This window comes from Schistocerca piceifrons, chromosome 7 (genome assembly GCF_021461385.2).
Source record: "Schistocerca piceifrons isolate TAMUIC-IGC-003096 chromosome 7, iqSchPice1.1, whole genome shotgun sequence".
In the NCBI taxonomy this organism is placed as follows: domain Eukaryota; kingdom Metazoa; phylum Arthropoda; class Insecta; order Orthoptera; family Acrididae; genus Schistocerca; species Schistocerca piceifrons.
Genome location: NC_060144.1, coordinates 441,776,936 through 441,800,396, shown reverse-complemented (window position 1 = coordinate 441,800,396; position 23,461 = coordinate 441,776,936).

Sequence of the window (23,461 nt, the reverse complement as noted above, 5' to 3'; positions counted from 1 at the left end):
TGAACATTATTGCTGCTCGCAAGATGACTGTTACATGTGGTGTTATTTATACATACGAGGGCAGTTCAATAAGTAATGCAACCCATTTTTTTTCTGAAACAGGGGTTGTTTTATTCAGCATTGAAATACACCATGTTATTCCCCAATCTTTTAGCTACACAACACTATTTTTCAACGTAATCTCCATTCAATGCTACGGCCTTACGCCACCTTGAAATGATGGCCTGTATGCCTGCACGGTACCATTCCACTGGTCGATGTCGGAGCCAACGTCGTACTGCATCAATAACTTCTTCATCATCCGCGTAGTGCCTCCCACGGATTGCGTCCTTCATTGGGCCAAACATATGGAAATCCGACGGTGCGAGATCGGGGCTGTAGGGTGCATGAGGAAGAACAGTCCACTGAAGTTTTGTGAGCTCCTCTCGGGTGCGAAGACTTGTGTGAGGTCTTGCGTTGTCATGAAGAAGGAGAAGTTCGTTCAGATTTTTGTGCCTACGAACACGCTGAAGCCGTTTCTTCAATTTCTGAAGAGTAGCACAATACACTTCAGAGTTGATCGTTTGACCATGGGGAAGGACATCGAACAGAATAACCCCTTCAGCGTCCCAGAAGACTGTGACCATGACTTTACCGGCTGAGGGTATGGCTTTAAACTTTTTCTTGGTAGGGGACTGGGTGTGGCGCCACTCCATTGATTGCGTTTTGTTTCAGGTTCGAAGTGATGAACCCATGTTTCATCGCCTGTAACAATCTTTGACAAGAAATTGTCACCCTCAGCCACATGATGGTTCTCCTTTGCTCTTTATGGTGTTCGGTTAGACAACGAGGGACCCAGCGGGAACAAACCTTTGAATATCCCAACTGGTGAACAATTGTGACAGCACTACCAACAGAGATGTCAAGTTGAGCACTGAGTTGTTTGATGGTGATCCGTCGATCATCTCGAACGAGTGTGTTCGCACGCTCCGCCATTGCAGGAGTCACAGCTGTGAACGGCCGGCCCGCACGCGGGAGATCAGACAGTCTTGCTTGACCTTGTGACGATGATGACACACGCTTTGCCCAACGACTCACCGTGCTTTTGTCCACTGCCAGATCACCGTAGACATTCTGCAAGCGCCTATGAATATCTGAGATGCCCTGGTTTTCCGCCAAAAGAAACTCGATCACTGCCCGTTGTTTGCAACGCACATCCGTTACAGACGCCATTTTAACAGCTCCGTACAGCGCTGCCACCTGTCGGAAGTCAATGAAACTATACGAGACGAAGCGGGAATGTTTGAAAATATTCCACAAGAAATTTCCGGTTTTTTCAACCAAAATTGGCCGAGAAAAAAAAAAGTGTTGCATTACTTATTGAACTGCCCTCGTATTTGACGATGCTGATGCTAATTGTGTGATTAACTTTTGACGATGTCACTATGGCTGCAGCACATTAGGACATGTTTTCATGGAGCAGATCTGAAGATGGTCATTATAGACTGAAACCGGAAGTCTGATAACAAAAAATTTCTGACCATTGACATAAAGTAAAGGAAATTTATTCTATATTCGGATTACTGTTTTTATCTGCGAGCATGTCGCAGCTTGTGAAACATAAATAATAATAATTTTTTACTAATAAATATAAAACTTTTTACGAAATTTGAAATCTGTAGTCAGTATTTTGCGTTTTGAAACCTGCAATAATTTCAACTACATAAATGTACAATATATTAATAACAAATCTGCAGTATTAAAATACCTTTCAAATTTTACATATTTTCTTTAAAAAAGAGATTAATAAATGAGAAAATTACATTTTAAAGCCTATTAATATGTTTATTGCAATATAATCAATTTAATTTAGTGAACAATTTAAAATACAGAGAGCTAAGAGCTACTCAGAATCAGATGCTTCAGAAGCTGGAATCCATACATATTATTAAATTTGATGTATGATGTGCGTATGTTCTACATTTCCTGTTAAAACACTCAACGGATTTGAACCAGACTTGGTACACATATCTCCTACTGTCAGGCAACAATCGCTGTTTGGGTAAAAGTCACCAGCTATCGTAGTTCATGCGATATGACGTCAAAAGCAATGAGATATGTGAAAAACTGCTGTATCTTGCCTGACTTTTAAATTTATTACTTATGTGGTGCTAATTCTATTCACAATAAATTTCGTAGACAGTATCCACATATGACGCTAAATGCACCTACAAAATTAAATCATAGTACCACACATAGTTCAGGAAATATGACGTCATAAACAGTCAGGCGCGTGAAAAACTGCGGCGTTGTGCATGACGTTTAAATGTAGTATTTCTTCGCTAATATGTTTATTCATAACACATTTTGCAAACGGTATCCAGATATGCCGCTTAATATACCGTCCCCCCCCCCCCCTTCCTCTCCCAGCATATCATTGTACCAACCATAGTTTAAGAGATAGGGCGTCAGAAACACTGATATGCGCGTAAAAATGCCGCATCATTACTACTAAGACGACAGTCGACTGAGCGTATTAAACGGCTGTTGGCGTAAACAGTAGGAAGACCCCAACGCGGCGCCTGATTATCTGTTTCTAATCTGAGTTTCGTATTCTCCAAGTAAAAGCAGAAGTTTTCTGGGGCGAAAAGGACTACCAAAGCTTCCAACTCGTAATCAGAGTAATTTATTTCCGCTTGTCTCTAGAACTATGAAGAGACTTTGCTTTGGGGACGTTTACAAAATCGCGTTGTAGACACGCGACGCAGCTGCGCCCAGTGAACAGAAACTATTTTATAATCAGAAGTTGCCATACTCAAATAAAAAGTTAGGGACTGGCACCATTATTACCTTATCTGTAACCTGTAGTATTGTCAACTTGATTTCCAACTTAACGGAATCAAATTTCAACTGAAATTTCAATTCTTTTAGGAATTGGTCATTGTTTTTCTTGGCTGAATGATTCATCTACTATATATGATACCTCTCATGATTATCTCTAGTGCACTGCCTTATGTCATAGAGCAGAGCGTTCACCCTTGAACCATCTAAATTGTTTCATGGATGAAAATGACAGCATCATTCGTCAATGACGCGAAAGTTCTTTTGTAGGTTTTGTTTTCTTAAACAGTTTTACAAGGTCTGACATTTCCTTTATTGTAGAAACTGGCGGTGTAATAGCAGTCCGTAAATGTGAGGAATGCTACTACAACCAAATTTCAAATTCTGAAACTTCATGAATAATGGGCAGCAGAACTATTAAATCATCTGTATTAGAGGAAAAAATTTTGAAGCTGGTGGCATATTGTTGACATGGAAAGTAAATCATATATGTGTTTCTTCATTTTGCCATTCATAATCAGTTTCTTCGCATTTAAGTGATTTTTCTTTCCCAACCATTATAAAGAATATCGTCACTTGTATTATTGATACCAAATGGTCATTCTTTTGCTAATTAAGTAACAAGTGTACCAAAGCCTTCTTAAGCGATAATTCTTAAGACTTCCGAACAAATCTGTAGGTCTAGGTTGTAGAGGTCCTGTAATTCTACATGGACTATCAAACACTTGTCGACTTTGCCGTCCAGAACCTTTTTATTGATAGTGATAGACATCGATAAAACGTAATGTATACCTCTGCAGCATTTCTTGAACAAAGTTTTCTGAGAATAGATTCAGCTACTTTATCAAAGGTTTGTGGCGAGGGGAATGCGATCTCTATATCAACGTCGATACGTGTCACCCGAACCATGTGGAATTGCGATTTCAGTGTCTTGGCTATGTTTGTAACATTTCACGAGTACACGAGAACAGAGTAGGTTGCATTGGTGCAAGTGGAAATGTCGAATAGTTTCGTTTTGTTTATTTTCCAGGGCTAAGTGAGCGTATCTGACCAAAAATTTCTCGTTCCGTTTTTAGTATTGTGTCTTTAGCTTCTTCCACCTGAACTGTTCTGCTTCCCAAATCTCCCGATAGCAGAATTGGACTCAGAAATAACTTTCATTGATATCTACAGTTAATATTAAACATAAAATCAGTAACATCTGTAGGTCCTGCTTAACCGGTAGAAATACTGTATTAAATAAAACGTTCTACCGATATTATCAAATAGACTGACGGTATTTTTTTTATCGTTTTAATATGCTGTGAAGACTTGCTTTATTTTCTTTTATTCTGATTTCTGCCAGGAATGGGATGTATATTTTTTTGTGAGAAAGCGAGATTCTTGTCCCGCGTGTCTCTGGTCAATAGCCAATAGACCACAGGAAGCCTGACCGGACGTCCGGGCTTACCGAGGACGTGTGAGCACTCGGGTCGACCGAACATAGCTGGAAGGCAGCGGCCTCACCTTGAGTGTCTCTGGAGCCTTCACGTTAGTTGCAGTTCAACTTTCAGCTTCTCGATCGTTGAAGATTTGCTGCCTGGGAACCGTTGTGTGCCCATATTGTGGACTATGTGATGAGGCCCTTTCTGTAACGGGCAGTAATTTTGTCTCAACCTACGTGTAAGTCACTGCACCCAGGTTCGTCTCGGGCCTACTTGATATTTGTGTCGTTTCTCCGCTCTGCTGTTGTGAGCCAAAGGCTCACTTTTGTATCTTCTACATCTAAATCTACATCTACATACAAACTCCGCAATCCACCATACGGTGCGTGGCGGAGGGTACCTCGTACCACAATTAGCATCTTCTGTCCCTGTTCCACTCCCAAACAGAACGAGGGAAAAATAACAGCCTATATGCCTCTGTACGAGCCCTAATCTCTCTTATCTTATCATTGTGGTCTTTCCGCGAAATAGAAGTTGCCGGCAGTAAAATTGTACTGCAGTCAGCCGCAAATGCTGGTTCTCTAAATTTCCTCAGTAGCGATTCACGAAAAGAACGCCTCCTTTCCTCTAGAGACTCCCACCCGAGTTCCTGAAGCATTTCCGTAACACTCGCGTGATGATCAAACCTGCCAGTAACAAATCTAGCAGCCCGCCTCTCAATTGCTTCTATCTCCTCCCTCAATTCGACCTGATAGGGGTCCCAAACGCTCGAGCAGTACTCAGTAGGTCGTATTAGTGTTTTATAAGCGGGCTCCTTTACAGATGAACCACATCTTCCCAAAATTCTACCAATGAACCGAAGACGACTATCCGCCTTCCCCACAACCGCCATTACATGCTTGTCCCACTTCATATCGCTCTGCAATGTTACGCCCAAATATTTAATCGACGGGACTGTGTCAAGCGCTACACTACTAATGGAGTGTTCAAACATTACGGAATTCTTTTTCCTATTCATCTGCATTAATTTACATTTATCTATATTTAGAGTTAGCTGCCGTTCTTTAAACCAATTACAAATACTGTCCAAGTCATCTTGTATCCTCCCACAGTCACTCAACGACGACACCTCCGTACACCACAGCATCATCAGCAAACAGCCGCACATTCCTATCCACCCTATCCAAAAGATAATTTGTGTAGTAGAAAACAACAGCGGACCTACCACACTTACCTGGGGCACTCCAGATGATACCCTCACCTCCGATGAACACTCACCATCGAGGACAACGTACTGGGTTCTATTACTTAAGAAGTCTTCGAGCCACTCACATATTTGGGAACCAATCCCATATGCTTAGTTAGGAGTCTGCAGTGGGGCACCGAGTCAAACGCTTTCCGGAAGTCAAGGAATATGGCATCCGTCTGATACCCTTCATCTATGGTTCGGAAGATATCATGTGAAAAAAGGGCGAGTTGCGTTTCGCAGGAGTGATGCTTTCTAAAGCCGTGCTGATAGATGGACAGCAACTTCTCTGTCTCAAGGAAATTCATTATGTTGTAACTGAGAATATATTCGATAATCCTGCAACAAACCGATGTTAAGGATATTGTCTGTAATTATCTGTTTCTTGCCGATTTTCTGTACACATTTCCGTGACTTGCGGACATTTAAGATCTTGTTGTCCACTCGCCATGTCACTATCGAAGGTGGCTTTTCTGCGTGCGCAAGACGTGCTTTCTGTCACATCATTCTGTAGGTTACACGTCCGATTTTGGTTTACTTATGCAACATTTGCCAGCCATATTTAAAATGTAGTTTATAAAAGTAGTATTCTTAGTGTAAAGGTTAACTGTAAACTGGCTGATATACAGGGTGAGTCACCTAACGTTACCGCTGGGTATATTTCGTAAAACACATCAAATACTGACGAACCGTTCCACAGACCGAACGTGAGGAGAGGGGCTAGTGTAATTGTTTAATACAAACCATACAAAAATGCACTGAAGTATGTTTTTTAACACAAACCTACGTTTTTTTTTAAATGGAACCACGTTAGTTTTGTTAGCACATCTGAACATATAAACAAATACGTAATCAGTGCCGTTTGTTGCATTGTAAAATGTTAATTACATCCGGAGATATTGTAACCTAAATTTGACGCTTCAGTACCACTCCCCCGCTGTTCGATCGTGTGTATCGGAGAGCACCGAATTACGTAGGGATCCAAAGGTCACCGCTTTCACCCGTTTCATGTGTCGCTACATCAGCAATTACGTGGTGGTGACTTTAAATATCGAGTGCAATTCTGTCAATGGGTATTAACAGAGAATGCGTTGCAGTTCTACCTTTTTACCGATGAAGCGGGTTTCACAAACCACGGGGCAGTGAATCTACGGAACATGCATTACTGGTCCGTGGACAGTCCTCGCTGGCTCAGACAGGTAGAGCGACAGCGACCGTGGACTGCATTGCAGGGGCCCAAACAGCTGCAACATACATCGCGTTTCTACAGAATGATCTGCCAACGTTGCTCGAAAATGTCCCACTGGAAACGCGTCGATGTATGTGGTATCAGCATGATGGTGCACCTGCACATTCCGCAATTAACACTAGGCTGACCCTTGACAGGATGTTCGACGGGCATTTCATAGGACGTGGAGGACGCATAAATTGGCCAGCCCGTTCTGCTGATCTTACACCTCTGGACTTCTTTCTTTGGGGTACGTTAAAGGAGAATGTGTACCGTGATGTGCCTACAACCCCAGAGGATATGAAACAACGTATTGTGGCAGCCTGCGGCGACATTACACCAGATGTACTGCGGCGTGTACGACATTCATTACGTCAGAGATTACAATTGTTTGCAGCAAATGATGGCCACCACATTGAATATCTATTGGCCTGACATGTCGGGGCACACTCTTTTCCACTCCGTAATAGAAAACGGAAACCACGTGTGTACGTGTACCTCACCCCTCATGGTAATGTTCATGTGCGTCAGTGAAAAAGACCAATAAAAAGGTGTTAGCATGTGGACGTAATGTGCTGTTCCAGTCTCTTCTGTACCTAAGGTCCATCACCGTTCCCTTTGGATCCCTACGTAATTCGGTGCTCTCCGATACACACGATCGAACAGCGGAGGAGTGGTACTCAATCGTCAACTTTAAGTAGCAATATCTCCGGATGTAATTAACATTTTACAATGCAACAAACGGCACTGATTACGTTTTTGTTTATATGTTCAGATGTTCTAAGAAAACTAACGGGGTTCCATTTAAAAAAACGTAGGTTTGTGTTAAAAAACATACTTCCGTGCATTTTTTATGGTTTGTATTAACCAATTACACTAGCCCCTCTCCTCACATTCGGTCTGTGGAATCGATTCGTCAGTATTTGATGTGGTTTACGAAATATATCCAACGGTAATGTTAGGTGACTCACCCTGTATTACCTAGTATCTTGTATTTTATGAAAATAGTGTTCATTCAGCGTCTGTTAGCCTGTAATGCACTGATGGCTTGGCATTTCATTAGAGCAGTGTTTAGCGCTTAGTGCTTACACAATTGAATTAAATCATTGGCCTCCTGTATTTTATTGGATTGCTGTTTAACGCTTTAACTGCTTGTCAAACTTGTTTTACGCACTGGTATTATGTTTAATTAGGATAATGTTTAATTCAGCCTATACGTGTTTGTGTTACAGGACGGGTAGCCGTTATTTAACGCATTATTTATCAGGGGACTCACTGTATGCTTTGGTCGATCTGGTGCCACTCACCAAACGATTTTGTAATACACCTGTTGAAAGGGTATCTATTCTTGTATGACAGCTGGCCAGCATTACTTTGCTATTTTTCGAACTAGCCACCTGTGGGTTAATTGACTTGTCACTTATTTATTTACCGTTACTGCCCACCGGGCTTAGCTGGTTCCATCTATATATTTTGTCGGCTGTTGCTGCTTTTAACTTTCTTGTTTTATATCTTAATTATACATGATTTCATGAACATGATTTCTTATAAATCCCCTTGAGTGAATCTAAGCGTCACCGTCTAAAGGCGGCCTGCAGTAAAAGCTTATGCTGATGTATTGCTCGGCCATTACGCTGTAAGGCTCTCAGAGCTTAAGCTTAAGATTATCCAAAATAGTTACTAATTTCTGTAAATTCTCAAGCACTTTCATCAACTGTAGAGGTGTTAAATGACTTCTGGCCGTAAAGTCTGTTGCTCTGTGTTTGTCGTAAATCCTACTAAGGTTCCTCGTAGCTAATTCTGTCCAATTACGTTTCGTCAGTATTATCGGTAAGCTGGTCTTTACGGACGAGGCAACGTGACCTATAATGAAAATTGTATGTAATGCTGTATTAATTGAAATGGCTTCACCGTAGTATGTATTTATAACCGAATCTTAAGCCGTTTATTTAACTGCTAAGAACAGTTATTTGATTCGTCTTGACCTGTAACTCTTTATAACAAATTTTACGCAACTGCTTAGTATTTTAAGTTACTTTGGCTTAGACAGTTATTATTGGGCCTTAAGCCGTTTCAGTAGTTCCTAAGTATAGCCAAACCGATGATCTTGAATTATTTGTTAACGAACAACGCCGCAGGGCGATTAACAGTTTGGTAACAACTGCTTAGTATTGGAATTATTTTATAATTTCATTTCGACCTGCATTGTGGGATGACCTTTGTTGATTTTTAACTATCATCTTTCTATCATCCATTTCAAGGGTTATATTTAACTGTATTTTTCGTTTATTGTAAAAAGTTTAATTTTTTGTTAATGAAGTCCTGTGCTGGTACACTGTATTTTGAGGTCCCAGAACCTTTCCACCCCCACCCCTCACCTCCGCAACCAGCTCCCTAACAGTTCAGTTCTCCTCCACAGTAGTCTATATTTTTGTTCTCACACTTCGACTGAGAAATCATCCTTGACACATAGCTATGGAGTCCGCAGTAAGATTATTTGCCAAATAACAAATTTCAGCTAATGAAGTTCCACTCATGGAGCGTTTGTAACAGACCTGATGTTTCGGAATCAGGCCACAACGCGACGCCTAAATCGCTGCCGTATAAACTAAATCACGTCTACCTAAGATTTTCCTACTTTTTCTGAGGAAACACTATACCATTATATTTGGAATAAAGTTATATACAATAAATTTCCTCTATTTCCGTCACTGACCACAAAACTAGTGGACTTAGACTACCGGTTTCGGTAGCAATTATCTGTAAAAAGCATGGGAAAAACACAACTAGTGCACAGATTATATCTTAAAACAATGAAACATGCGATAACGAAAAATTATTACCTTCATGGCTGTGGATACAAGTGTTTAAAATATGATGACGCATACCTATTTTATAACGTGTCCTAATATAATAAAGCCATAGTAGCATGGTCACAAAATATACGCAAAATCAGCTTAGCATTGGAGCACATATTTAAAATATGATGTTAACTAGGTGAGATTGCAGGTGGTGATACCGTCGAGCGCTTGTTCGTAACAAACAGCAGTGCGGTATCCCCAACATATGATTGTGCCGTAAGCTCGTTAGGTATCGCCTCTGTAATACTACTCACATTCGACAATTATAAAATTGTACGGATTGCAGGAAAGAGAGGTACCATGGGTAAAGTCCACTATATGATTGCCAAAAGCAAAAATTATTACATTTATAATATATAATAATTGAAAACTGAATAAAGTTAAATTCAAAATTGTGCTTAAGCGATAATATGTGATTCTGAGACGGTCTTGTGGTCATTTCAGATATAAATATTAACAATAACAAGCTTATGGAGCTAATAAAATAATATTAAGTTGGTAGAATAACTAGGGAAAGAAGCGAAAAGGATGAAAACAAAATATTGAATTACAAATAATCTGCTACATATGCTGGCGTAACCGTCAGAATGCAGCATAGGCGAGAAGTGGGAAAACTTACCTTCCTGAGGTTCTCAAGTACTCTACGGCAAATATTGTAAAAGTCATTTAATAAGATTTTCTTGTTAATGACATGAATTACATATACAGAGACGGAACAATCAAACTCGAGAGGAAAACGAACAACGGAAGGAAAAAGAGCAAATATTTGACGCACTCTATACTGTGTAATGACAGGGCAAGTATATATACAAGAGGCGTCAAGCAATTGATTTACAACATTATCAAATAAAGCGAAGCAGGCAGTGGGCACTTTTGCAGGTTCCTGGTTTTTAGCTTTATGAATTTCAAACACTCCCAATAATGAGTACGCCCTTTTTGCCCTCTGTGGTGAATACACGTACTTTTGTCAATGCTTTCTATAGTATGGCCGGTTTTTACTAAGCGTAAACCAAGTTTTGTTACTTGGTTGTAAAATCTCCTTAAGCCTTACATTAAAAGTCTACCGGTTTCACCGATATAATACATTTTGCAATTATTACACTCGATCCTGTTACATCACAGCCGTCAAATTAATAATGTGCACTTGGTAACTTACGTTCTAGGCGAAGTTGTAGCGAGCATTGATTTGAAAACGGCATCTGGCTTTAGATTTTCTGAAGCATTTCACTATTTGGTAGGAAAGAGCGTTGTGATGACTTTCATTGTTTCTTTATTAGTGCTGTTTCCTGGATGATGGGACGCTATTATTTTCTATATGCATGAATCATCTAGCGGACAGGTTAGGCTGAAGTCTGCGGCTGTTTCCTGATGATGATGTGATGTGCGGGAAGGTGTCATCGTCTGCAGCTCGTGGTCGTGCGGTAGCGTTTTCGATTCCCACGCCCGGGTTCCCGGGTTCGATTCCCGGCGGGGTCAGGGATTTTCTCTGCCTCGTGATGACTGGGTGTTGTGTGATGTGCTTAGGTTAATTAGGTTTAAGTAGTTCTAAGTTGTAGGGGACTGATGACCATAGATGTTAAGTCCCATAGTGCTCAGAGCCATTTGAACCATTTTTGAAGGTGTCATCGTAGAGTGAATCTAGCAGGATACAAGATGGTTTGGGTAAAATTCCTAGTTGGTGTGATGAATGGCAGCTAGCTCTAAAAGTGGAAAACGTAAGTTAATGCAGAATATTAGAAAAAATAAACCTGTAATGTTTGAATACAGCACTAGTAGTGTGCTGGTTAACGCAGTCACACCAATTAAATATCTAGGCGTAACGAGCATTTAGTGATTTTTCTAGGGAAGGTAAATGGTCGACTTCGGTTTGTTGATAGAATTTTAGGAAAGTGTGTTTCATCTGAAAAGGAGGCCGCATATAGGTCTCTAGTGCGACCTATTCTTGAGTAACGCTCGAGTGCGGAGTATCCGTCCCGGGTCAGATTAAAGGAATACACTAAAGCTATCCAGAGACGGCCTGCTAGACTGATTAGCAACAGGCAAATATTACAGATATTCTTCGAGAATTCAAAATGGAATCCGCGGAAGGAAGGCGGCGTTCCTTTCGAGGAACACTATCGAAAAAATTTGGAGAACTGACATTTGAAGATGATTGCAGAACGACTCTACTGCCGACAATGTACATTTCGCGCAAGGACAATGAAAATAAGATGTAATTAGTGCTCATACGGAGGCATATAGGCAATCGTTTCTCCCTCGATTAGTGTGCGAAGGGAACAGGAAAGAAAAAGACTAGTAGTGGTATAGGGTACCGTCGGCATCACACCGTAAGCTAACTTGCGGAGTGTGTATATAGGTGTAGATTATACGCTGACGGAAAAAACAACACCAAAAATAATTAATCTAGAGTAATGAAATTACGGGAGTAACTTTCTCTATGTAATATATTGAAGTGATTAAAATTGCAAGATCGAAGGTTAACATACGTGCGAGACGAACCATTGCAAATATTAAGTCATGGTACGTTTATAGCCGTTGTAAGCCCCAGGAAGTTAAATGCATGCATGCAAAGGTGCATACACTGTGTTGTACAGGAGCCGGATGTTAGTTTGCAGGATGGAGTTCCATGCCTGCTGCACTTGGGCGACCAATATGCACTCCTGGAAATTGAAATAAGAACACCGTGAATTCATTGTCTCAGGAAGGGGAAACTTTATTGACACATTCCTGGGGTCAGATACATCACATGATCACACTGACAGAACCACAGGCACATAGACACAGGCAACAGAGCATGCACAATGTCGGCACTAGTACAGTGTATATCCACCCTTCGCAGCGATGTAGGCTGCTATTCTCCCATGGAGACGATCGTAGAGATGCTGGATGTAGTCCTGTGGAACGGCTTGCCATGCCATTTCCACCTGGCGCCTCAGTTGGACCAGCGTTCGTGCTGGACGTGCAGACCGCGTGAGACGACGCTTCATCCAGTCCCAAACATGCTCAATGGGGGACAGATCCGGAGATCTTGCTGGCCAGGGTAGTTGACTTACACCTTCTAGAGCACGTTGGGTGGCACGGGATACATGCGGACGTGCATTGTCCTGTTGGAACAGCAAGTTCCCTTGCCGGTCTAGGAATGGTAGAACGATGGGTTCGATGACGGTTTGGATGTACCGTGCACTATTCAGTGTCCCCTCGACGATCACCAGTGGTGTACGGCCAGTGTAGGAGATCGCTCCCCACACCATGATGCCGGGTGTTGGCCCTGTGTGCCTCGGTCGTATGCAGTCCTGATTGTGGCGCTCACCTGCACGGCGCCAAACACGCATACGACCATCACTGGCACCAAGGCAGAAGCGACTCTCATCGCTGAAGACGACACGTCTCCATTCGTCCCTCCATTCACGCCTGTCGCGACACCACTGGAGGCGGGCTGCACGATGTTGGGGCGTGAGCGGAAGACGGCCTAACGGTGTGTGGGACCGTAGCCCAGCTTCATGGAGACGGTTGCGAATGGTCCTCGCCGATACCCCAGGAGCAACAGTGTCCCTAATTTGCTGGGAAGTGGCGATGCAGTCCCCTACGGCACTGCGTAGGATCCTGCGGTCTTGGCGTGCATCCGTGCGTCGCTGCAGTCCGGTCCCAGGTCGACGGGCACGTGCACCTTCCGCCGACCACTAGCGACAACATCGATGTACTGTGGAGACCTCACGCCCCACGTGTTGAGCAATTCGGCGGTACGTCCACCCGGCCTCCCGCATGCCCACTATACGCCCTCGCTCAAAGTCCGTCAACTGCACATACGGTTCACGTCCACGCTGTCGCGGCATGCTACCAGTGTTAAAGACTGCGATGGAGCTCCGTATACCACGGCAAACTGGCTGACATTGACGGCGGCGGTGCACAAATGCTGCGCAGCTAGCGCCATTCGACGGCCAACACCGCGGTTCCTGGTGTGTCCGCTGTGCCGTGCGTGTGATCATTGCTTGTACAGCCCTCTCGCAGTGTCCGGAGCAAGTATGGTGGGTCTGACACACCGGTGTCAATGTGTTCTTTTTTCCATTTCCAGGAGTGTAGATACAGTTAATGCTGTTTGTGAAGGATGCTGGAGATGTCGTCCGATGGCGTCCCGTATGTGCTCGATTAGAGGCAGATCTGGTGATCTAGCAGGTCAAGCCTGTGGTGTCACCGCCAGACACCACACTTGCTAGGTGGTAGCCTTTAAATCGGCCGCGGTCCGTTAGTATACGTCCGACCCGCGTGTCGCCATTGTCAGTGATTGCAGACCGAGCGCCGCCACACGGCAGTTCTAGAGAGACGTTCTAGCACTCGCCCCAGTTGTACAGCCGACTTAGCCAGAGATGGATCACTGACAACTACGCTCTCATTGGCCGAGACGATAGTTAGCATAGCCTTCAGCTACGACCTAGCAAGGCGCCATAGCATTTGATATTGAGATTATAACATGTACCGTCAAGAGCGATGTACACCAATTATGGATAAAAGTTAAGTATTATATCAACTACGTACTTTATTTGCTACTATTAATTCCCTTAACTGTTCCAGACCTCGCGCCAGTCAGCGTGTAATTAAACGCGTGCATTTCGGCCTCCTCTAGCAACACGGTGTTGGCTCTTCTGCCAACACATCAAAGCCAACGTGTCGACACTCTGTAGAGCTTGTTGGACTACAACAGTGGCATGTGGGCGAACGTTATACTATTGAAAAAAATCCCCTGAATTGCTGTTCTTGAATGGCTGCGCAACACATCGAATCATCAGACTGACCTACAGATTTACCCAATGACATGTTGTTCATTAACGGTAGCACGTAAGGCTGAGTCACCAGACTGACATCTAATTTGTAATCAGGGTGCATGGGATAACCGTGACAGTGCTCCTGCTGTCATACGAAACTGCACCCCGGACCATAGCTCCAGGTGTAAGTCCAGTGTATCTAGCACGAAGGCAAGTTGGTTGCAGGCCCTCATCTGGCCTCCTTCTAGCCAATACAGGGCCATCACTGGCACCAAAGCAGAACCAGCTTCGATTAGAGAACACAGCAGACCCCCAGCTTGCTCTCCAAAGAGCTTTCACTTGACATTACTGAAGTCGTAAATGGGAGTGGTTTGCGGTCAATGGAATCCACGCATCACGGTGTCTGGCTCGGAACTGTCATTGAAGTAACCGATTTGTAACAGGTCCTTGTGCCACTATGGTGAGAACTGCAGCTGAAATTACTGCCGCAGATGCGGTACGATGCGCCAGTGTCACGGCAGTATCACGGGGCCGTCCGGAGACCAGTCTTCTGTTGACTGTAAATTCTCGTGACCACCGTTGCCAGAATTCATGTACAGTGGCTACATTTCTGCCAAATCTTTCTGCAGTTCGCAGAAGGCACATCAGCTTCACTTAGCGTTATTGCGCGAACTCTTTCAAACTCTGTGAGGTGTTGATAATGTGGGCCTCGTCGCCTTAAAGGTATTCTTGACTAACATCAGCTCACCACGTCCAATCCCAAAAGTAACTAACGCTCACGACCATTATACGGTGTATTTAAATCAAACCTGATTTGCATCCTCCTTATGAGACTTTCGTGAAATTTGAACAGACATGACTTTCAGATGCAGAAACACGCCTACCAACTTTCGTTTATGTCGCACAACTCCTCGGATAGCGACTTCTTTTCTGTCAGTCTATGTACATAATTCCACTCACTCTATGTACCACATATCATGATAATTAACATTTCAATAGTTCTGTATCCCATTGCACCTATTCGAGAAAAGTCTTTACGTTTGATAGCCGAAGCAGCCCTCGGAACATTCTAGTTCGGAGTGTCTCCAGTTTCAATCTATTTAAGGTGTGCGACTCATATCACCGAAAACTTACGAGTGTGCGCAGGAAAGAACTCATGAGTCAGAGAGAATCGCTGTTCGACAGCTGCCTATTCCCCCGTGTAAATGTTCCTCCCACTCTCGCCACTTTCTCTCTCCCTTTTCTCACCTCTCCACCGCCTGCACGATATTAACCATTGGCCACTTCACTACAACACTATGACAAGTTTTCAAGTAGTATGGTAAAAATAGAAGCTCAAAAACTGTCTCCACTGTAGTTAGGAATGAACTAGTATCATACGTAGCTCATAGTAACTTGCTGAAATTACTGACATCCATGTCCAAGTAAAGATGACGATGACAACAGTAAAGATGATATAAACTTTCTTACCTCCTTCATCACACGTTCCGATGAGTTCAATGGTATGTTGATATAAAAAATGTTAAACCAAAAATTGTGAGGCGTTGTCTGAGATGACCTTACCCGTGTGACTGACCAGTTTTATTTCTGTACAAAAGTATGTGATATAGATTTGGTGGTAGCCTTTCTCAGTGGCTTCAATGGTACAAATTTTGTGGTCAGTACCAAAGCTACAAAATATACTAAAAACCCTTTTCGATAAACATTAGCATATTCTTTAGCTTCGAAGGAATAAGGAGAAACAGTGATGTAATGTGCACAGTCGGAGGTTTTGTGTTCTGGAATGGTTTATATTTAGGTAAAACTCTAAGAGTTTCTATGATACTGAAATAAGAAATATCACAAACCTTGTGATAGCATTTCCTTGGTCCAAAGTTTGCAAAACTGACGTGACTGTAACAAATCAGTATGAACTACTGGGATTCTTATGTTGAATAAGATACCATTTTTGATTGTATGTTACTGCCTTATCGCTGTATTAGAATGAGCTTAACACTTCAACTTGACTCTGTTGAACGAATGGTCCTTGTCTTGTTCCTTGCTACAGCCATAAGGAACATGCAATGAGATATTTGAAAGCCACATCTATCGAATATAGACTATTCTTTCCATTAAGACTTTCCTGAATTCCATTACTTAATCTTGTGGACAATCGGGAAACTGTGCCAGCTGCTACATTTTCTTTCCAGGTATGTGAATGACAGTGAACGTGAACCCCTGCAGATACTACACCTACCTTACCATAGCTTAGCAATCACCAAAAACTGCAAAACTCCACCATCTATATAGACCTTGGTTCCATGACCAAACAAATACGGTGGTCTAGCGGTTCTAGGCGCTCAGTCCAGAACTGCGCGACTGCTACGGTCGCAGGTTCGAATCCTGCCTCGGGCATGGATGTGTGTGATGTCCTTAGGTTAGTTAGGTTTAAGTAGTTCTAAGTTCTAGGGGACTGATGACCAAAGATGTTAAGTCCCATAGTGCTCAGAGCCATTTGAACCATTTTGGAGGACGTCGGTTCAATCCCGCGTCCGGCCATCCTGATTTAGGTTTTCCGTGATTTCCCTAAATCATTCCAGGCAAATGCCGGGATGGGTCCTCTGAAAGGGCACGGCCGACTTCCTTCCCCATCCTTCCCTAATCCGATGAGACCGATGACCACGCTGTCTGGTCTCCTTCCCCAACCAACCAACCAACCAACCAAACAAACAAATAGCCACGTGACTCAGTGAATCCCCCGATCAAAAGCCAGTGTTTCAGACTGTAATTGAGTCGTCAAACCTTGTGATTGCTTTACTCGGAGAAGTGACAGTCCGATGAAGTACCCTTCCATCTTCCTCAAATTCGTTAAGAGTTCTTAGTCTAATCTATCTTTAAACTGTCAGTCCCAAAACAATTTTTTTTATTTAAATCAGGATTTTATAAGACAGGAGCAGTAAGAAAAACGTCTTTTATGCCATCAAACTCTGTCTGTGTTTGTTCTTACTAATCCCGTTGAAAATACCTAACTTCCTACAAGCTTTCCACTAACAGTACATCATCCATGTACGCGGTAATATGCTAATGAGATGCTCTTAAAGCCTCGTGTGAGGTAGCCGAACTTACCTTCAGCTTGAAAGGCAGATTTCAGAATTGATAACATGTACCATAACACAGAAATTCAGTATACTTGCGACGTGAAGTGTGCACCACAATTCGGCAGTAACTCTCGCAAAGTTCCATGGACGACAGAACATTGACTCTAGGGAAAATTCTGTATCAATTCAGCCAGCGTTTTAGTGCGATTAGTTTCCGATAGGAAGATGGGTATGTATTTGTCGTCAGTCCAATACAAGTCTAACTGAATCAACTTTGTTAGGCACCACAATGAAAGCACTTTCATACGAACTAACAGCGGGTTTAATGACACGCTGTTCCAACATTTTTTACATGATATCTTGTCCATAAAAAAGGGGTACCGAATATTGCTTAACAAAACCCTTATTATGTTCCTTACCTGAAACTGATACTTGAAAATTCTGATTGTCCCAGGAATATCAGAGAACAGAAATGAATGTTGCGGCAAATTACTGAAAAAGTCTTTGATTGATTCACTGACATCCTCTACACGGTGGGTTTGACACTGTATTTCTTCTGAAACATTCATTCAATAATCATAGCGTTTAGTATCACTACAAAATAACATTCATCATATATATTCAAAAATCCCACATTATTCCAACCTAATTGAAACATAACCTCCACACCAGATGCATCTGATATTCTGCTCACACGTGCCGCAAACCTAAATACAATATTACTCCCACAAAAATGTACCCAGATATGAAAGCTTCTATCCCCAGAAATTATAGTGTTAGAAAGCCCTATCTACGCATAAAATTCCCCTTAATTAAGTACCGTTGAATACAAGATACTCTCTAACTGTAGGAAAAGCATTAATGCTTGATGAGTATTGTGTCGCTGGTCAAAAGCAATGTAAACTATGTCAGGTTTTAGTTTCTCCCGGAGTGTACATGGTCATATAGCTTACAGACATGCAGCCGGGTAACTTCGTCGACAACTGCCGATATTTCGATAGGAGCAAACCCTGTAGTTTTGCCTTGAAATTGGCAAGGTGTGCTCCTGTCAAAATATCGGCGGTTGTCGACGACGTCACCTGGCTGTATACCCGTAAGTTACCTGAACAATGTCAATCAGTTCTTTTTTTGCACGTGAGGCACAATATCAACCGAAATAATTTATAATTCGTGAAATGAAAACGATCTACGTAATGGCACCCACAAGATCTTGTGTGTCAGTTGCAGGAGGTGGATCCTACAACACAAAACTTGCATGGATAAAATTTATACTTTTTTATTAGCGCTACTGACATGTAATCGGGCAAAGGTAAATACTTAACCTATTCTACAGGGTGAAAAGTATTTAATCCGACAAAGTCTGGGAGGTTGTAGGAGACATCAAAAGAAATATTTTTCCCTAGAGTAATTTTTTCTTATGAGGAGTATTTAAACCGGTAGAGGAAGATTTCGCTGGCTGGAAATCAATTAAACCAACAAACACTTTTCCATTTTTTATGACCAAGAGACAACAACTAGGTAGCAGATACCGCCCAATTAAACAAGCCCCAACAACACCGACCCACACATTAACGAACAACCGCACTTGATGAGTGCTAATAACTGCGGCATGTGGGTTACCCTCACTTCAAACATGCGAATTGTGCATGTTGAAGATTCCATCACCCCCGAACGTTGCTTCATCGGTATACAACACAGAGGATGGAAATGTAGGATCCATGTCACACTGTTCCAAATACCACTGCGAAAACTGTGCTCTGGACGGATAACCAACTGGTTCCAGGTTGTGGACACGCTGTAAGTGAAATGAACGCAACAATTGCTCTCGAAGGGCTGTTCTTACATTCGTCAGATTCGTCTCCATGTTATGTGAAATTGCACGAGTACCGATTGAAGGATCCCGCTCCACATGTTGCAAGACAGCTTCCTCAACTTGCAGCGTTCTAACCGTGCGACGGCGTCCCTGTCCAGGTAATCTGCAAAATGACCCCGTCTCATGCAGACGTTGGTACACAGCAGCAAAGGTCGTATGATGCGGGATACGGCGATTAGGATATTGTTGATAAACCCGATGTGCAGCTCGTCCGTTGTGGTGCGCTACGTAGTACGCACCAACCATATCAGTGTACTCACTCCAGGCGTATCGCTACATTAGAGACAATGCACTACTTCACTGGTGGACAGCAGTTGCCTACAACTGAAGAGCGTAATACGGCCTCTAACAACTGAAGAGCGTAATACGGCCTCCACAGGTTTAAATAATCCTCACAGGAAAAAAAATGACATTAGGGGAAAATATTTGTTTATATGTCCCCTACAACCTCCCAGAGTTTGTCGGTTTAAAAACTTTTCACCCTGTACAGCATTTAAAATTGTTCATCTAACCGAATATCATCATTGGTCGGCTGACTCAATCGCTTCTAGTAAGTGCTGGTCGTGGTGCATACATCGATGGCAGTCTTCCAAATGGTACCATCTCTTCTGCCTCAACATCTACGTGCGCCGACATATAAAGAGGTGTTGAAGGATACTATTTTCTCTGTTGAGGCCGTGCCCATCAGCGGAAATCTTTATCTGCATAACGCCACCCAGGGGTCATGCGGCAAGTTTCCGGAAGCATCTGCCGGAAAACCGGAAACTGGACGGGAGACGGTAGCACTGGCGCTGAAGATGACGACGCTGAGGTTGATAATGGATCGACATACATGAAGGGTGTCGCTGATAACAGAGACGGATGCTTCCGGCAGCGTTTGAGACGACTGTTGTGTAGGCAACGTCCGCGTAGGGGGGCACGGATAGACGCGCATGGACATCACGTCTGATGGTGACACGTGCGTTTGAACCCCTGGCATCGGCAGTGGCTGCATATATGTACTGGACTGTTTTTCTGGCTCTCTTGCCCGCTAGCTTGTTTAGCCTCTGGACGTGTCTACCAGTCGTTCCTATTGGGAGCGAAATGCTCTTTCCTTACCATGTGCTGCCCACACTGCCACTGTAGTCAGTTTTCGGGAATATGGTACCCCTTAATGGTAGGTTTTGGAAATACATACCATTCTTCTCTGAATCCTGACGTTTCTCATTTTACGTGTAGGAAAAACATCCCGGTTGCCCACCCGAGCTCCTGATACCATCATGACATGTACATTCCTACGTGCCTTCCCCTATAGTTTTCCTATCTACAGCTCTGTTTATTAGACGTACCCAACATCTTGTCCCTACTTCTTGCAAATGTTTACCGTATGTTTCATGGATAAGCTTTTCATTTCTTATTTTATCAAACTACTGAATTTTCAGCATCCTTCTCTAACAACACATCTCAAAAGCCACTGAAATGTGGGACTTAAGGAAAGCTATAAAGAGTGTGAACGGAGCTTAATCACTTAACGTTGGTTGCACGATTTATTTAAGGAAATAATTTATTAAAACAATCGTATTTTTTAAAAAAATGACTGTAACGCAAGCTACACTGACGCTGAAGGTCTTATTAAAAAAGAATTCAAAATTATTTGTCAGCTGAAGGCCACAAGCAATACTTCAGAAGAATTAACGGCTGAAGGCCTGAATCACAAATGAGGAAGACAATTACACGTTAAAAATACCGAAGTAATTTTTAAAACAATCATTAAAGAAAATTTACTCTAACGCAAGCTACACTGATAGCTGAAGGCCTTATTCAGAAGAACTGACATTATTTGTCGGCTGAAGGCCACAAGCAATAGAAATAACTTAAACAATATATTAATTTTAAACAATTGACACAATCAGATCAGATAAAGAAGGGAGTGATCCACAGACAGTGCTCCAAGGATCGACCTGAGGGAAGTCCCTACAGCTGCGTAAGCGGTGAGACAAGCAGCGAAGAATTATGCTCACCTAACAGGATGGCAACTCAAACTAGGAACAGTTTAAACGCCGATCAATCCTCTTACCCACTCCACCTAACCTGTAATAACCAGTACAACGACGGAATAGTTCAAAAGAGGGTGAAGTGACCGACAGCACTGCGTCTTCAGAATCTGGTGTTTAAAACATCGAAAGTCAGAAGGAACCACTACAACCAAGGCAGACAAAAGAAACCACAATCCGCACCGCAATCAAGCAGGCTGTTGAACTACACATCATACCGGACAGCATCGACGAGGCAAAGTATACTGCCGCAAAAATACGTTAACGTCCAGAGCAGGTAACTCGAGCGTTAGCGGCCACTAGGCAGTAATATACCGCTGGTTGCACTTCACCAAATAATAACACAAAATTAAAAAACTAATAACAGGCAGTAGAAGATGGCTAATATATTCCGCCAACTCGACACACTCCACTTGCCGCTGTTCGTGTCACAGCGACCCTCAGACATCAAAGCACGAACAAAAGGCTGATTACAAAATAGTGGAGGTTTCACGACTGGATTAATGTTTAGTCAACTCAATGACTGGGTGCGGTGGACAACGAGATTGTGGCCCTCGCAACTACAGCCCCTCGATCCGGCAGTGCCCGTGTGCCGCCAGCGGTCCCGGCGTGTCTACGCGCTGCCGGACCTCTCTTCTGTTCCGTGCCAACCGAACTCTCACACGTCGACCCGGAAATACTAGAGGTCAGCCTCTGTTCTCTTCTTTTCCAGTTTTTCCACAGTCCATGATTGCCTACCATACAAAGCTGTGCTCCAAATGTATTGCTCTTATTAGGATTTCCGATTGATACTCGTAGACTTCTTTCGGCCAGGAAGGCTTTTACCCCTGTCGCACTTACTTTTAACTCTGAGCTTATCACTCCTATTCTTCCATTCTTATTGTTCCCTCTTTATTCCTGTACATAGCACTCTTTACCTACAGCTTACTCCTTTATATATATATATATATATATATATATATATATATATATATATATATATATATATATATATATATAATTTACATCTTGCGCCATTTTACTTTGTCGAACGCTTTCTTTAAGGTCCTGTGAACGTAGTTTGATTTCTGTAAACGTTGATTTAACTGTCAGCCACACCGTCAGAACTGCCTCTTTTGTGCCTTTCCTGTCGTAAACGCAAAATGGTCTTCCTATAGCTGATCCTCTGTTCTTCTTCCCATTCCTCTATAGATAATTCATGTCAGCAACTTGCATGCTGTTATGTTGCTTGTGCAAAATCATGCGAAATGGTCTGCCTTCACTATTTACGACGATCTCTCGTATTTTTCCAGAAGTGTGATGGTATGTCTAAAGTCGCATAGATTCTACACACTGATTACTTACTGATTACCGCATTTGTTTACTGCTAACGTCGCACAAGATGGTGGCAAGTAGTATATTTACAAATGGGTCAGCTTCCAATAAAAGCAGAATCTTGACGTGTATAAAGAGTAAAAAAAGTAATAAAAATACGAAAAACGGAGCTTGGGAATATATATATATATATATATATATGCAGTCTGCCAAGGAAGGAAAGTAAGGGATATTATTGAGAACAGTGCGAGCGATCGTGTTTCAACCACATTAAAACCTAGTACAAAATTTGGAGATGTTGTGGCAAGTTCATCACCAACAAATCACACTGAAATGTCAGTTTTTCTTGCTAGTACATATCATGTAGCGGAGAATGAGGAAAAGCCTTCTTACTGTAATTAAGAAAAAAGCTGGATAAACTACTAAACCCTTCTGAGCACAGTTTCGGCACGATTTTTCGTCCTGGTCATGCGTGAACGTAGAAACGGCACGAGTAAATCAATAAACGAAGACTGTAAATATTCTGAAAATGTCCCTTTTGTAGGGTAGAAGGTAGCAAACCACCCACGGATTTCGTCTGAATGAACTTGGAAAAAAAGATATGTGAGTGAAGAAACCAGAAATCTAGCTGATAAGTTAAGCTTAGCACAGACAAATAGGCTGGAATAAACATCACTTACTTGTAAGGAAAATTAGTTTTTACAGGAGACAAAGAAGGCATGGGACTAGCTGGTTTACCCAGTTTCATACAAGGGAAAGAGCTTAAAGATATACTACAAGGCTTATCAAGATGGTCAGAACCAAATTAGCGGTCGTCCGAAGTTA